This window comes from Bos grunniens, chromosome 3 (assembly GCF_055505025.1).
Source record: "Bos grunniens cultivar Pamir isolate PY7600 chromosome 3, Bosgru_T2T1.0, whole genome shotgun sequence".
Lineage (NCBI taxonomy): Eukaryota > Metazoa > Chordata > Mammalia > Artiodactyla > Bovidae > Bos > Bos grunniens.
Window position 1 is genome coordinate 95846396 of NC_141167.1, and position 17727 is coordinate 95864122.

Genomic DNA, 17727 nt, shown 5'->3' on the forward strand with positions numbered 1-17727 from the left:
CCTCCTCACGGGCGCTGCTCTCCTGACCTTTGTAACAGTTTTTTCCCCCTTTTCCTTATAGTTTTATCACCTCTTTATGTACCTCTGGGTGCCATTGTTTAGTTTTGCCTGCTTTTGAACTTGATAGAAATGAATTTAAAATTTCATTCTTTTAGAACATGCTCTCTCATTCAACAGAATGTTTGTACGATCCAACTATATTATTGAATAGAATGTTTTTCTTTGCAGGGGATTTTGAACACGTCGTTTTCATGTTTTGGACAAGTTACTTACCTTTTATCAGCCTCATCACAGACTATGGTTCAGAGATGGTTTGAGAGCCACCTCCAAATTCCTATCTTATTGCGGAAGAGATAAGATGAATATAATGCCGGGTGTCATAAATCACAAAAGTAAACAATTTTTTATGATGAAAAGCCACCTTTACATTGAGCTGCTGCTGCTGCTAAGTCGCTTCAGTTGTGTTCGACTCTGTGCGACCCCATAGACGGCAGCCCACCAGGCTCCCCCGTCCCTGGGATTTCCAGGCAAGAACACTGGAGTGGGTTGCCATTTCCTTCTCCAATACATTGAGCAGAGGAGGGAAAATATCTTTTGGAACATGGTGATTTCAAAAACAGAGATTTTCCCATATCACTGGAAATTTTATTTTGAAAATTTCAGAAGTGACTTTCTCACTTCAGCAAGTCAGGAGGATCCCTAATAACAGAGCCTCAGTGGACAGCTCTGATGGATAATAACATCTCGTCTTCCATCACATTTCTTTTTGTTATTAACTTGCCATATGAAATTCATGAAATTTACACATGGAAATCACAGACAGAATTTGTTGGTTCTCTGTCACTTGAATTTTGTAGAACTGGACTTTAGCTGTGATGACTGCCTTTTACTCACCGTTTTCTGTCTACCCCAGCCTGAATGCTCCAACCTGTTCTGTCGAGCAAGACGCTCATGCCTTCCATCAATACACCCAGCCTTCCTTTTCCCTGCTCATTTCGTCCAGAAGATTGTGAGCTGCTTCTAGTCATCACGGATCCTTTCTGGATTTGGTGAGAGAACTTCATGAAGACGTGGAATGCCCAGACTGCCCCCAGACCGCATCTGAGGCCCAGCAGCATCTGTGAGGTCCCCACTGAACTCTCCCAGAGTTAACTCTCGCTCACTGAGACCTGATGTGATTTCACTGTGTATAAATTGTAATGGAATCCCAACAGTTTTTCTGCAGGTTCTGGAGAATGTCTCAGGTAGGAGGAGTTTTTTTCAGAGTGTGCACTGGTTTAACTTAGGCTTATTTTATTGAAGCCAGCGTGGACATGAGGAATTCAAATGTTTTTCTAGAGCAACACTGTCCAATAGACCTTTATGCAATGATGGATATGTTCTCTACCTGCTCTGTGCAATGTGGTAGCCATTTAACACTTCATTAGACACAGTGCAGCAGCCACCTAGCGGCTGTGATTGTGTGCATGTGTGTGCCCGTGCACGTGTGCTTAGTTGCTTAGTCATGTCTCTTTGGGACCCCATGGACTGACTGTAGCCCACCAGGCTCCTCTGTGGAATTTTTCAGGCAAGGATACTGGAGTGGGTTGCCATTTCCTACTCCACGAGATCTTCCAGCTCAGAGAATCAAACCTGCATCTCACGCATTGGCAGGCAGATCATTTACCATTAGTGCTACCTGGGAAGCCCAGCAGCCGTGATTAAGGAGCTGCATTTTAAAATTAATTTTCATTTAAATAGCCACATGTGACTAGTTGTTCTTCTATTGGACAGCATAGTAATAGAGTGTGCCTCTCTTGTATCAGTAGAAGGCAGTGGTACCCCACTCCAGTACTCTTGCCTGGAAAATCCCATGGATGGAGGAGCCTGGTGGACTGCAGTCCCTGGGGTTGCTAAGAGTTGGACACGACTGAGCGACTTCACTTTCACTTTTCACTTTCATGCATTGGAGAAGGAAATGGCAACCCACTCCAGTGCTCTTGCCTGGAGAATCCCAGGGACGGGGGAGCCTGGTGGGCCCTCATCTATGGGGTCGCACAGAGTCGGACACGACTGAAGTGACTTAGTAGCAGCAGCAGCAGCTGTTGTCTCATCACTTCTGGGCACATATTGAATGTTCGTGTTTTCAATGCAAAGCAAGACAAGTGCTTCTCAGTCTCCGCTGGCATTGTCTCATCTCCATTTACTTCTGCAGCCTGACTTCTGCTTCCCCAGTGCCCAGAAATCTCAGAGATAAGGCCATACATGCTCTCAGTATCGCCAAATCAGTGCTCTGACATGTGTTATTTTCCTCCTCTCTCTTACCCCCTAGCTTCATTCCTTCAAGCGGTATGCATTTACTGAGCATCTGTGGCCTGACATTCTGGGTGATGATAAGAAAAAGAATACTGTTCCAGTTTCCATGTTCCATATTATGGTCTGTGGTGTTCATTTGATAAATTGGTGACCTTCAAACTAATTGGATCACAACTCAGAAATACATTTTACCTTGCAACCTAGTATGTCTGTGAGATATATTCATAACAAAAGTTTCAGGGAAAGATTTTTACTTAATTATATGCACAAATAACATGTAATCATACAAGGCACAGTATTTATTGTAGACTTGACTAAAAATTTATAGGAACGGGTATTTATATCACAGCAAGTATATATCCAAACAGTATCCAAAACATCCAGTTAAATCTTTATTTCAGATAAACATGCCCCAAATATTTTTTTCTAAATCTTGCTACCCTAAGAGCAATGCTGACAACTGCAAAATGAACATCAGATATTTTGTCCTTGGCTTTTCCCCAACTGGAGTTTCCTGCGGTCTGCGTCACCTCTGTGGTCCCCTTGGGCTCCGGTGCTTGCCACTGCTCCCCGCCCCTACCTTCTGCTCTACTGGGAGTCAGATTACGCATCCTGAACCATCCTGGCTCCAAGCACAACAAAAGGGCCCTTCATTAGCCCAGATCTGCTCTGCTGTGAAGGTAGTTCTCCCCACTTACATAAAAATCATATGATAACACTCCTCGAGTGGGCTGCTATGGTGAAAGCCAGGCCTTGTCTTCTACTCAAGGTGGTTACAGACTCCCCCGCTGGCAGTGGTATTCGTGGTGGAGGAGGTATGCTGGGCTGGATTCTGCATACATTCAACACACATTATTGCATCCCTATGACATCATAGGCTCTGGGTATACAATAAGAAGAGTCAGAGGACACTGAGTGGTGGGTGAGATCTCAGCTCAGACAGTCACAGGACATGGGTGGAGGGAATAGATAGTGGTGAAATCCCCCAGCAGGGGTCAATCTCAGAGGGTTTCGTGGAAGAGGTGTCGTTTCAGATAGTCCAGGTATAAATGTGAGGCCACAGCTCAAGAAAAGGGACAGATATTCTAGGCAGAGAAAGCATAGGCTCAAGGAATGATAGAAAAGTAGGTATACGGGAAGATGTGTGGGAGAAGCCAGTGAGATGAGCTGGTCCCATGGGGTTGGGGCACTTATGTTAGGGGTACATCCTGCTTACAGCAGAAAGAGCTCACCTCCATTTGTTTAAAGAGTTGAAGAGTCTAAATGTCTTCATTTCCTATTGCCATTGGATAAATTAGTGCAAAGTTAGCACCTTAAGACAAATACATTATTATCTCACAGTTTCTAAGGGTAGTAATCTGAGCACAGTTTAGTTGAGTCCTCGGCTTCAGGGTGTCTAACAAGGCTACAGTCCAGTCAAGGTGGCCAGGCTTGGGGTCTCATCTGGGGCTTGACTGGGGAAGAATCCACCTTCAAGCTCACCTCGTTGGTAGAATTCAGTTCCCTGCAGGGAGCTGGACTTAGGGCTGTCGAGGGGCAGGTGGAGAACCAGGAGAACCAGGAGAGTGTGATGTCCCAGGAGCCAAGGAGAGTAGCGGGTGCTGGTTGGCGGCATCAGAGGTTGGCATGGATTAGAGCATAGACATGGCACATCCCTGTGACTGCAGAGGCAGATGCAGAGACCAAAGGGGCACAAAGCGCTATTGTAGGGGGCTAAGGAGTAAATGGGAGGTGAGGACCACTAAGTACAGATGTTTTATTTACAGAAAAGACAGTAAGGCTTGAGGAGGCAAGAGCCTGGGCTCGGAGAGCTGATTCCACAGCTCACCAGCTGGGTGGCCTCTCGGCAAGCCACAGCCTCTCTGAGCCCCATTCCTTCATGGCTGCCCAGGCCCAGAGTAACAGGGGTAATAGCAGCCACCTCATAAGGATGTCACGAGACTTAAATGAACTGCTGCAAGTAACAGCACGTTGAGAAGGGGCTCAGAACCTAACTCTCTGTTTCTGCTCCCTGCTCCTGTCAGTCTGTTCCCCCCAGATCGTCTTTATCTTGTGGGACTTCCCTGGTGGTCCTGTGGCTAACACTGTGCGCTCCCAATGGGGGCAGGTGTTTTTTTGGCTGCGCGGGGTCTTCATTGCAGCGCTCGAGCTTCTCATTGCGATGGCTTCTCTTGTTGCAAAGCCTGGACTCTAGAGTATGGGTTCAGTAGTTGCGGCACATGGGCTTAGCTGGCGTGTGGGATCTTCCCACACCAGTGGATCGAACCCAGGTCCACTGCATTGGCAGGCAGATTCCTACTGAATCACCAGCGAAGTCTGGGGACCCAGGTTTGATCCCTGGTCAGGGAACTAGATCTCACATGTCATAGCTAAGAGTTTACATGCTGTAACCAAAGATCTCAAGTGTCACAGCTGAGATTCAGTGCAGTGAAATAAATAAATATTTCTTAAATAAAAACAAATAAAATAAAAATATCTTGTTCCCCAGCTCCAATGCTCTCCCTGGAGAGCACCTGTGTGGGCGGCTTCTTTTTATCTCTCCATCCCCAATGAGTACTTCTCACATCCTTGAACATGTGAAGTTCCTTCAAACCTCAGGGCCTGTCTATGAGGAGTCTTCCCTGCTTGGAACTCTCTTCCCACCCACCCATCACCCAGCTGTCTCCTCCCCATCCACTCTTCAGGTAAGTGATGGCTTATCTACCCTCACCCTTTGGGACTGTCCTGCCTCAAAAGACAAGGCTGTACATTCGATGCCTTTGCTTTGAGGTCAGAAACAGGGCTAGGAGGGGCACATAACCTAAATGACTCTCCAGGTGCACAGCTATTTGCATCTCCACAGTCTAAGGGGCTAAGAAAAACTAGGTCTAGCCACTAGAAACTTGGTGGCATGCAGGTGCAGCTTTCAAGAGGACCGGAGAGTGGTGACGTGTGTAGATGGTAAAGGCACACGACACCTCAATGGGCTCACCCAGGAGCTCTAAACAGGCTCCCTTTAACCCCATGGCAGTTTTGTGCAGGAGAGTTTATAGATGACGAAGCTGTAGACATGCAAAGAGACTTGCCCCCAGGCTTGCAGCTGTGATGGGCAGGTGTGGGCTCAGATAGCCTCTCCCCCACTTCCCCCCACAAGCCCTAATTACAAATTCTTGCTCTCTGCCGCCCCCACCAGTCTGCCTCCTGCCTTTGATACTGGGCTTTCGCCGCTGGGGGCTTCCCTTCCAGGCTATGGGGTGCCTGCGTGCTCAGTCCCCCAGTCATATCCAACTGTAGGCGACCCCGTGGACTGTAGCCCACCAGGCTCCTCTGTCCCTGGGATTTCTCAGGCAAGAATAGTGGAATGGGTTGCCTCCCTTAAATGCGGCCTTCTGTGCTGAGGGGCTGGAAAGATGGTGAGTTTTCTAGAAACTCTAGGAAATGAAGCCTGCAATGGCTGACAGGATACTCCAGCTGCAGGTCTCGGCTCAGCACTCTTCTGGGAGAGGGCAGAGATCCCTGGAAGAAATCAGCCATGAGTCAGAGAACAGAAACAAACAGATCTCTTCTGCAATACTGGCTACCCGGGCATCAAAGTGATCCTGTGGTGACTAATTCTCGAAAGCTGACAACCCAAAATCTGAAGTCTTTTTGAAACGTAATGCTCAATTAACAGTTTCATTAACCAAGGACATACCTCGCCACCCCCTCCCCACCCTACACACACATGCGTGGGCTGTGGGACTGGAGTGTGCAGGGAAGCCTTATTGATCCCAGTGTTTCCCAAACCACCTTGATGTCAAGGATCACCTGAAGGATTTGTTTCAATGACAGATTCCAACTTGGGTCCCAGGCCAGACAACCAGCATCAAAATTCCTGAGGGAGAAGTTGGGGAAGCTGGATGTTTCATCCAAGGTTTGCAAGAGATTTTTTTTTTTAATCACCAGGAGATTTTAGAAAGAACCTGGACCAACACCTTCATTGAATAAGACAAGTTCTAGCCATTCAGAGAGGCCCCTTGGCTGCCCATAGTCACACAGAAAGTTTTGAGCAGGGTGAGCCATGAATCCCTGGCACCAGGTCCTGCCAACCAGCAGGAGGAAGGCTGGGAGGGGATCACAGTTCTGAGCACCCACCAGGGACTGAGGTCTGCACCAGACGGTTCAGTGCTAAGAGTGAAGCCGGCCCCTGGTGCTGGGTTCGGTGCTAGGCGCTCATCTGTGTGGGCTGGCGATCTGTCCTGACAGCAGTGCCCTGCTGGGACCCATGACCTCCTCCTCTAAGGGACGCGGAAGCAGGCACACGGGGGCAGACTGTTCCCTAGGGACCCACAGTTAGAAAGAGGCAGGGTTGTATTCCAACCTGGGTCTGGGAAAAATACAGCACTGTATTAACCCTCAGAATCACTTGATCAGTCTTATTTCATCGAATTCTAACCAAAACCTTGTGATGTAAGCAGTTTCTCTTTGAAAGGTGAAATCAAAGGTCCAGATGGTGAGGTGACCTGCTTAAGATCAGTCAGTAGTAAACCACGATGACGTCAGGTTCCAGCCCAGTGGTCTTACAGCAAAGCTCATGCTCTTGTCAGCACATAGGGTTTTGGAGGCTCCTCTTAGGCTCTGACCATCTCACCTGACAGTGTCCCACCCTCACTGCCCCCACTGCACCTTCACCCTCTCTCTGGAGGAGGTCTCTATGTCCCCGGGCCTTCCTTCACCCCTGTGCTGCCCGTTTCTCCAGTTCTGCTTGTCCCTGCGTCCTCTTCTGATCCTCATCTGCTCTGTGGTTCTAAAGCAAGGCTTGGCACACTTTCTGCAGAGGTCTGGATAGTGAACAGTCAGGTCATTGCCTACACTGTTGCAGCAACTTGACTTTGCCAACATGGGGTGGAAGGAGCTACAGACAGCATGTGAATGGATGGACGAAGATCATACAAGTCTATTCTGTAGGCTGGAGTTTGCCCTCAAGAGTGCTGGGGCTGGGTGTTGTGGCAGATTCACATTTCTTTCTGCTCGATATGGAGATAAAATATGTTTGCCTGAAAAGAGCCCCCAAGTATCTGGCCATGGAGAGCCTCATGCCTGAAAAGTGATGAGAGTACCCAGGCCTCAATGTCTGTTGCTCACTCAATCATTCATTCATTTCCTCACTCATGGAATATTTTTTGAACATAACTGCCGTGTGGTATTCATTCAGAGCTGAACCTGGGCAAGACAGGTGGATAAGTGCCTGCCTTTCTAGGACATATAGCTGATAGAACTGGAGGCTCCCAGTGTAAGGAATGATGGTCAGATGTGTAAAGTAGAAATGCGACTTAATCAAGAGCCAAGGAAGACTTCCCGGAAGAAGCAACATTTAACCTGAGACCTGAAGCATGGCTGGGAATTACCCAAGTGAGAGGAGGGGTTACTCAGGGTGAAATCGACACAGGAAAAGACATGTCAAGGGACACGCTTCTGAGGCCCTTTGTAGAGAATATGTGTGCGGCTGAGTTGACCCTCTGCGGGGATATGATTCTTTTAGACAGCAGGAACATGTGAGTTTTCCACAAGCAGATGGACCTGACTGTTTTTCAGCCCATTCCATGATCCAAATGGCACAGTCTCTGTACTGGGAGAAAGAGGGGGATGCAGCTGATGTTCTGTGTGAGTCGGTGAGTTGACAAAGATGTGGACACAACCATATGCCAAATTTCCATCGGTTTCTTTAGTTTAACCCCTGAGCTAAATCTCTCCCATTATTAAAAAAAAAAAAAAAAAAGTCCAGATCACAGACTCTGATAGATAGAATGTTATTTTTAAGGCAAATGCTTAAAAACTTGATATTTGTAAAGTAATCATTATTTAAAATATAAAATGATTTACTGCCTTTTTACAAAAAAAGAAGTTGAAAAATTTTGCCTAGTAATTCTTTGCTCCTGGAGTCCAAAAGAATCAACTTAGCTTTTTAAGGAATCTGAAAGCAATACCAACTGTCAATATATGATACTTGATTAAGTATGATATGATATATTTGATACTTAAACTGATACTTGATTAAGTTGTTCAGTCTCCCAGTCCTGTCTGACTCTTTGTGACCCTGTAGACTGCAGCACGCCAGGCTTCCCTGTCCTTCACTATCTCCTGGAGTTTGCTCTAACTCATATCCATGGAGTTGATGATGCCATCCAACCATCACATTCTCTGTCACCCCCTTCTCCTCCTGAATTTGATTCAGATTCTGACTTTATTTTTGTTGATATGCTTACCAGAACTTGGGTGGGCTTGTGCGTATCTGTCCTATTGATCCAGCTCTGAGCACAGAAGCTGTTGGATGGCATTTGTCACTTTATGTGAATAACCTCTCCCACAGGACTGCAGCTGCCACATAACATAAGCCATGTGCCCCAGGCAGGGGCTTCCTGCATGTTTGAGGATGATGACAAAGGTAATAAAAAGTGCCTGGGGCTGTGCTGAGCACAGCATAAATGAAGATATTACAACACTGTCTCCTCCTTGTACACATGCTCCAGGTTCCCTGCTGCTCATGTAGGATCCCCTGTGAGGATGCCCTGGACAAGGGTCTCCCCAGGCTGCTGGCTGTGTGCACATGGTCCCTGGGCCCTGAAATGCACACTGGAGGAACTGAAGAGACTGCTGAGGGCACAGCGTTCCAGCACACCATAGCCTCCGGGGAAGCCGAGCTTTACCAACGCAAAGAATGGCTCAAAGGCAGTCCCTGGAGCAGCTCGGTGCGGGTTTCCCAAGCACTCTCACATCCAGCGGCTTTCAGGAAGTCCGCTGCAACCTGGTCGCTTCTAGTATGAGGGCAGGAGAAGGTGGGCACTGAGGCAAAGGGGGGCCCGCCTGGGGTGGGGAAGGGGCACAGCCTGCAGCCCAGAGTGACAGGGTCCCCAGAGGAGAGACTTGGGGTCCTGATATGAGGAGAAAGGGAGCTTGCCTCGAAGGAGCTTGCCTCATGGGGGATGGGGGACTCTGCGGTAGACCCCCAGTGTCTCCTGTGGTTCTGTGGGCATGCTTGGTTTCCTGAGCTGAAAAGCATCTCATTTTCAACACCAGGCAGCAGGTGGCCCAAGTCAGGGAGGCAGGCAGGAAGGGGCCCCTCAGCCCCCCAGGTGTTTGTTTTTCCCCCAGTTATGAGTTTCTAGAGTTCAGGAGCTTTCATTCATGCCTTGTTTTCCAAACTTAGCACAGAAGCTGGGCCAGAGCACACACCACTATCAGGATAGCAGATAGGTCCCCTCTTGAGAGCCAGTCCTCATCCCATGTAGTGGCTTTGCTGAGAGAGCCCATAGGCTGCTTCTAGTTCCGCAGGAAAAGGGCTGTGCTGAGTTACTGACGACTGTCATGGGTGGATCACCGCCTCACCATCTCCACAACTCGGTTGTGTCTCTCTGCTCCCTGGACCCATATGTGCTGTGCGTCTTCATTAAAGGTTGAACGAAACGCAATCCACTTAGAACTTCTCTCCTCTTAAGTGGCTAGGATATCCACGCTTCCTCAGATGGCTCTGCAGGTCAAAAGGAATGATTGCCTATTGGGTGTCCACCATGGGCTGAGCAGTATGCTGCAGGCTGAGGATGTTCTGTGTGCCCTGGAATGGGTGGGGGAGGTCAGAACTAAGGCGCCCTCTCTACCAGGACACCTCCCTGCTGGGGGAGTTGGAATTCTGCTCCAGGTTCAAAGCCTGCTTACCATTGGCCGAGCAGTAGCAGGAGAGCATCCTCAGCCAGAGGTCCCAGGCTGCCAGTCCTGACCAGGTGGCCCCTTCCCACTCTATTCCCTCTGGGGATGCTGGCAGCCTCTTGATTGGGCCAGAAAGCTCTTCTCTTCATGCCTGCATATGCTGGCGGAGGACTTGAAGCACTTTCTAAAAATAAGCTGCTTGCCCCTGGGTCCTGCTGGGTTCTTGCAGTTCCAGAAGAAAGCAGATAAAGAATGCAGGTCTTCTGGCTTGAAATCTACCAGCCTGTCTCTCCTCCCCTCCCTTCTACCAGGCCCTCACTAAGCCTGCTGGGCTGGTCTGATTTTCCTGGCCTCAACACATGCATGCAAACCCTAGATAAGAATTTTCAGAGAACCTGACCAGCAAGAGTTTAATTACTACTCCCTTGGCTAAGTCGTGATGTGTGTTTTCTTGAGACTGGTTTCTAAGAACTGAGAATATGCCACTTCGTGTAACTTTTAACGATTTAATAAATGATTCAAAACCCCAAAGGGAAAAAAAGTTAAAATTGCAAATCACATAGATCTTTGAAGACCATCTTGTAAACAAAAGCAGGTGCTTTTTTGGTTTGGTTTCATTTTCTGTGCTTTGAGAAATGAAATAAATGAACTGTTCACCTGTGGAAACATGCTTCCCAAACTGTTCACACACGTGCTGATGGTCCATGTCTGAGTGGACACACACACAACCACAACCACACATACCCCCCTCAACTTTTTTTCAGGTTGGTTTGTAAAGATTTGAATACCCCACAACATGTGGATCAGAAATACCCAAGTGTCAGCCGCTACATCTCATGAACATATTTTTTGTTTTTCCAGACCTCCTCCCATTACATTGAATGCATGTCACGAGAACACTCAATTACAGACTCACAGGAACCCGAAAGCTTCCCCAGGTGTGTGTCTGGAGTTGTAGTTTTGGAGGCAGTGTGACGGGGCAGACAGGACACCGCCTTCAGGATGTGGGTGATGAGCTGCATGAGCTTGGGCAAAGACTAGATCTCTGGAGCCTAGGTTTCCTGACTAATGAAAACAGTGGGTATGAGGATGTCTTCTTTGTGCATTGTGTTTAGAATTAAATTTGTTGTTGTTTAGTCACTAAGTGGTGTCCAACTCTCTTGCAGCCCTGTGGACTGTAGCCTGTCAGGTTCCTCTCTCCATGGGATTTTTTTCCAGGCAAGAATGCTGGAGAGGGTTGCCATGCCCTCCTCCAGGGGATCTTCCTGACCTAGGGATCAAACCCACGTCTCCTGCATTGGTAGGTGAATTCTTCACAGTTGACCCACCAGGGAAGCCCTTAGGACTAAATTAGATGTGCATAAAACCAATGCCACCTACACGACCCAGAGGGTCCTTGGTAAAAGATAGCCTCTTTCCTTCTGTAACCAGTAGGAGAATTCTGTCCATTGTAGAGTAGGAAGGAGCCTTAGAGGTCATGACCAACTCCCAACAGAGCGGCTCTGGTTCTCTTAGCACACCAGCACCAAGTCCCAGCACCAAGTTCCCAGTCCAAACCCTCAGGGAAGGACGGTAAGACCCAGTTGGACTGTGTAGCCCAGGCTTGACCAGCCCTAGGGACAAGGAAGGCATTTACTTCTGCAGGAGGGAGCCCATTTTACTGTCAGACTTGTTAAGCACTTGGAAAGCACTTCCTGAGAGATTGGACTAGAGCAGTTGGGTGACGGGCAGCTGTCTTGGGAAGGCAAAGATCTGTAGTGCCACTGTGGATGCCTCGTGTCTGTGCTCAGGATCAGGAAGGGGCCATGATCCATCCACTGCCATCCTTCACTTGCTGCTGCGTGTTTCCAACAATGTCATTTGCAAGCGCAAGCTGAGGTCATGGAATGTATGCTCCTTTCCCCTGGATTCCGTGAACTGGGCACCATCGTGAGTCAAAGCCACAGTCCCTGCCTCTAATGTGAACTTTGAGCATATCCATTTCTAGAAATTCTAGTATCGGAAGCCTCAGATCTCAACTATGTACTGAAAGTAGTAACTGGCATTAGTGTCACCATATTAGGTTTATGGTGACTTTAGGTCCCTATGTGATAGCTTAAGGGAAACCTGCCTATTCTGTGTGGGAGAAGAAAGAAGAAATGACACTTTGGTGCTGTCTATGGCTGGGACTTGTCACTTGGAGAACACACATGACTCATCTCGGAGAGCCTGTTTTAGCACAAGGTAGTCATAGGGAGGCCATGTGATATGGGAAAATTATGGGGTGTGGGTTCTAATCCAGGTTCATCTTTGAAAAGGCTGTGGGATCTTAGGGAAATCACTTAACCTCTCTGAGTCCTGCTTCCCCTATATGTAATGTGAGGGGTAGATAGAATGCCATCTAAGATGTTTTCAGCTCTGACATTTCGTCATTGTAATGCAAACACAAAACTCACAGATAGGCAGGGCCTCGTCTGTATCTTCATCATCATCCTTCAGAGCCATTAGGACATTCTGCTCACAGGACGCACTGGGCTAGTCCTTTCTCAGTGCTACCTGAGTGGTCCTTCTGAAATATACAATGATGCCCTTTCCCCCCATTTGAAAATGTCCACTGGGAACCATTCACCACTTTTTCTTTTGTTCACAGTGTTGCATTTTTCTGTCTCTTCACACGTCCAGTGATTTCCTATCATGCACTCGACTTTGTGAATGATCATTTGCAGGGAAGCTGGATTTCCTTGTCCTCCTTGAAAGGGAACTGAGGTTCATTCTCTAAACAAAAGGAGGCAGTGAGCTCTCCTCCCTGCGCTTGTGTTTGGCAGGCAGGCCACCAGCAGAGCTGTAGCCTTGCGCGTCTCTCAGTCTCTCCCCTGTGTGATTGTTCTCTCCGTCTGTCTCTCTGTGTGTCTCACAAATTCATTCAGTTTTGTTGTGGAGAATCTAAGACTCAAAAATGCTCAATTTATAATAAATATTTCTGGCAGGAAAAAACCTAACCAAAATAAAAGCAAACATGGCAAATATTGTATAATACTTGGTAAAATCGGTTTTTAGTCAAAAAATTAATAACATTTTAACAATCCTAGGCCATATTTATTTATATATATTTTGACCCAGCAAAGTCAAAGCTTAAAGAAATACAAGCATATATATCTTCATAATGGCAAAAGCTTTAGTCAGTAATCAGTACAACTTGATATGAACAAAGTAGACTAATGAATAAATGAAAATTTTTCTGTTCAAATGCAGAGGGAAAAAATAGAGGAGATGGCAAAAATAATTCTGGTAGAATAAAAATAAGGAAAAATCAGAAACTATTTAACTGCAGAGTAGGTGGCACTAGTGGTAAAGAAGCTGCCTGCCAATGCAAGAGATGCAAGAGACTCGGGTTTGATCCAGAGGTCAGGAAGCACCTCTGGAGTGAGAAATGGCAATCCACTCCAGTATTCTTGACTGGATAATCCCATGGATAGAGGAGCCTGATGGTCTACAGTCCATGGGGTCACAGAGTTGGATACAACTGAACATGTGTGTGTGATGATAGAAAAACTGACAAAGAAAATAACTTGGCTCAATAGTTTATGCTGGAAAATACTTTCTTAACAAAAAGTCATTAGTGTTTATGTAATTCTGATTAGAAATAGTTCCAATTAAAATATCCCAGGATGAAAATGATGGATTCAAATGTCTGTGCACTGCCTCCCAGAGTCTTCTACTTCCCCAAGTTTTTGTCCAAGGTGTCTTTTTGTCTGGAAAATGCCCTTCTGAGCGGCCAGCTGACTCTTCACCCTTTGGCAGAGCCAAGTGTCACCACCTCTGTGAAGCTCTCCCTGCAACCAAGGCTCAGCTGGCTCTTCCTCTCTATGCCCACCATCCTCTCTCCACCCTGCACAGAGATTTGCTGGGTTGGGTTACGCACAAATACCTGTGTGGAGACTGTGAGCCCTTTGAAAGTAATTGTGCTTCCACACACCTTGACATTGGTTCTGGATCCCCAGGATCCAGGGGAGTTTTTTGGTTCAGCTCGTATTGCTGAATACTGAGCACATTTGTATGAAGCCCTGGTCTGGGCACAAGATGGAGAGAGAGATGCACAAAGGTGATGAGATCCAGCCCCTGCCTCAGAGAGTATGCTGTCTGGAGGCAGATGGCAGAGATAAATAAGAGAAAGAGCAACAGTGGGGCCGTGACAGCCACCAGCCACCGTGCCTGGGGCAGGAGGGGCACAGGCCCAGCTGAGAAAATCTAGGATTTCTTCTGTAAAAATACAGTGGGTATTTCCCCTGCATTATGACATGGAAATGAAAAAAATTCAGAAAAAAGAAAGAAAACCACCCACACAATACATGTAACTTTTTTTTTCCAGGATTTTTATTTATTTATTTTTTTCCTGTGTAACTGTTGGGGCTTTTTAAAAAAATACTTCTTGTTCTGAAATAATTATAAATTCATGGGAACTTGAGAAAAATAGAACAGAGAGGTCCCAAATACACTTCAACCAATTTCCCCAAATAATAATGTCCTACATAAATACAATATCAAACCCAGGAAATTGGCTTTGGTAAAATCCACAGACTTCATTCAAATTTCATCAGTTTCACATGTTATGGTTATTTTATTAACATAGGTTTGTATGTGTGGCCTAAATTTTATTTTTTCAATTTACTTGATTTCACAGGGTTTTTTAAAAAAATATTTTTGCATCATCTTTATAACCATCATTTATACTGTCTGTATAAATGAACATCCACCCACCACATGTAGCAGTTTGCCAAGTTCTTCCTCCACTTTTGAAGTTTACATTACCTCCAGTTTCACTGTTATGACCAGCACCGTTCTATATTTTATATGCTTTTTATACTATATACATGTGTCCTTATTTCTTTCCTTCTTGGAAAGAATTTCCTAAAGAATGGAGGCAGGGAGACACAAGGCGATAAATGCTTGCTGCTGCTGCTGCTGCTAAGTCGCTTCAGTTGTGTCCGACTCTGTGTGACCCCATAGATGGCAGCCCACCAGGCTCCGCTGTCCTTGGGATTCTCCAGGCAAGAACACTAGAGTGGGTTGCCATTGCCTTCTCCGGATAAATGCTTCAGTTCAGTTCGGTCGCTCGGTCGTGTCTGACTCTTTGAGACTCCATGAATCGATAAATGCTTAGGGGGCTACATAATACTTTTGTCTGAAGACACTGCTCAGTGCTCAGTCGTGTCTGACTCTTCATGACCCATGGACTGCAGCCCACCAGGCTCCTCTGTCCATTGAATTTTCCAAATAAAAATACTGGAGTGGCTTGCCATCTCTTCCTCCAGGTGGTCTACTCAGCTCAGGGATCAAATCCGTTTCTCCTGCATTAGCAGGTGGATTCTTTACCACTGAGCCCCCTAGCAAGCACTTGTCTTACGACAAGGACGATTTAAATATATTTTGGGTCGGGGTCTGATCGAGTAGAGAGGGAGCAGCTGCAGACACAGGAGCGGAGCATCTGATGACCACACAGAGTTGGGTGTGTCATAGATTAATTTCATCAAGGCCCCAATTCTTTACTCATCCTGTGTCCAGGCCATTTGCCATGCAACTCTGGGGTTCCTCCACTTAAAGCACAGTATTTCCTGCTCCACGTGGCAGAACTTCAGTCTGTAAACTGAGGCAGCAGTGACAGGGCACCAGCCCTGAGCCCAGCCCCCAGGAGCCTTGAGTATGTCATTGAGGCATTCTGGTTGATTGGTATTTCACAGTTTTGTAACAAGAGGTCCCTGATGGGGAGCGTCCATGATAGAGGTAGAAGGAAAGAAGGGAAAGAGTGTTCAAGTCCAGGTAAGTCCCGGTATTCCAGAAAGAGCTGTGCAAATTTGATACTGTGCTGCACAAAACCCATTTCTCTTCTGCTCCAGGTGCTGGGTAAGCAGAAGCTGATGACCCATCCCAAATGAACCACTTGGCTTTGTACAAAGAATTCAGTCCTTTTTTAAAAAAAATTTTATTTATGTATTTGGCTGTGCCAGGCCTTAGTTGCAGCACATGGGATCTTTAGCTGTGGCATGTGAACTCTTAGCTCTGGCCTGTGGGATCTAGTCCCCTGACCAGGGATGGAACCCGGGCCCCCTGCTCTGGGAGCACTGGAGTCTTGGTCACTAGACCACCAGAGGAATCCAGTTCTTAAAAGTTCCCATTTCAGCTGTCAGGGTTGAAAAGTCACAAGTAAAGAGAAGCTAGACTTTTGTTTGAGGAGTGACAGTGAACACCAGGGTTGCCATGGACAGTTACCCAGGTTGCACACTGCATGGGGACTGACTGTGTCAGTGTAAGGAGACACTGAGAGCAATGAAGCCTGTACATGAATAGAGGAGGGCCCCCCACCCCTTCTTTCAAACTCAAGGACAAATACGCAAGGTTAAAGTACTGCTAGATCTTGGGTACCAAGAAGAGTTTCAGTGATGGGGGGAAAGAGCACACAGAACCAGATACAGAATGTCCTCAGCATCAAAACACCAGGTGGTTTCTTTACTGAGGCCCTTGGGATGAAATAAAAGCTAATTTTTCCAGACTGGGCTCCCTGTGTTAAACAGCAACTTCTCACCCACCAACAATCCATGTTACACATGGTAGTGTATAAATAATCCTTCAATAAATTTGAAACAAACACACAAACTGATATTTCACCCACAGAGGAAGTTGGTGTAGTTCTGGTTGGCTGGGAGCCACGACAAGCTGTGTGTTCCTTAGGTAACCGGATGGGAGAAAGTGAAAGGCAGGAGCTTCTCCTTACAGAAGGATTTTTCTTTCTGAATGATGGAGTCATTCTTCATCTCCACACTCCAGGGGTGAGGATTCCCGTGATCAAAACTCTGAGGTCAGAGCCACAGAGTAATCCACTTAAGAAGACAGTCCCTGGTGGGCGGGCATGGGTAAGCCTTCCTTGAGTTGGTGTGAGTCAGAGAATCTAGGGGCTGGAAGGATCTCAGGGCCCAGGCAGGCCACCTTTTCACACCACAAGTGAGGAGAAGGAGGCCCAGAGAGGTGAAGGGGTCTGCCTAAGGTCACACAGCTGTTGCACAGCACAGCTGGAATGAAACCCATGGATTTTTGCTTGTCTCCATTTGTCCTTTCCTTTCCCATCAAACTCAGGAGCAGGAGGGATGGGCCAGAGGAGGGGCTTTAAATTAGTGTCCTGAGCAAATTCCTCCTTCGGAAAACTGCTCGTAGGAGTGGTCTCCCACAGCCTGGTCAGTGCAGGGCGCAGCTGCCCTGCTCCAGCAGCCTCTTCCTGGAAGACCTCAGGTGCTCTGGGGGGCAGTCAGAGGCTGGTCACACCTCCCTGTGTCTTCCCCAAAACGTGGTTAGGATTCAGCTGGTGCGCAGTTGCATGTCACAATCCCCTAATGTCGGTGCACACAGTTTTGGACACATCTTTCGTATCAGGATAAACTTTGTCTGCATGCATGCTCAGTCACTTCAGTCATGTCTGACTCTGTGACCCCATGGGCTGTAGCCTGCCAGGCTCCTCTGTCCATGGGATTCTCCAGGCAAGAATACTGGAGTGGGTTGCCAAGCCTTTTTCCAGGACATCTTCCCGACCTAGGGATTGAACCTGTGTCTCTTATGTCTCTTGCGTTGGCAGGCGAGTTCTTTACCATAAGTGCCACCTGGGAAGCTCCAACTGGGTTTAAACGTCTAGAGTGCCATCAGAAAAACTGCCTTTCTATTGGTGACCGAGAACAGAGTGGGTGGGATTGGGTGGGGCGATATGAGGAGGTGAAGACGGAGGCCCCCAGACACACTCCAGACCAT

At 47.2% G+C, this 17727-nt stretch overlaps 2 long non-coding RNA genes across 2 annotated transcripts; both read left to right on the forward strand.

The window, feature by feature from the left end:
* The first annotated feature begins 228 nt into the window (after positions 1-228).
* On the forward strand, positions 229-6673 carry LOC147376167 (uncharacterized). The gene is made up of 2 exons (XR_015160803.1): positions 229-1244; positions 4784-6673. It is a non-coding gene; the product is annotated as an uncharacterized LOC147376167 (long non-coding RNA).
* Positions 6674-7897: 1224 nt separating this feature from the next.
* Positions 7898-9722, forward strand: LOC147376168 (uncharacterized). Its single transcript, XR_015160802.1, has 2 exons — positions 7898-8698; positions 8784-9722. It is a non-coding gene; the product is annotated as an uncharacterized LOC147376168 (long non-coding RNA).
* Positions 9723-17727: the final 8005 nt, after the last annotated feature.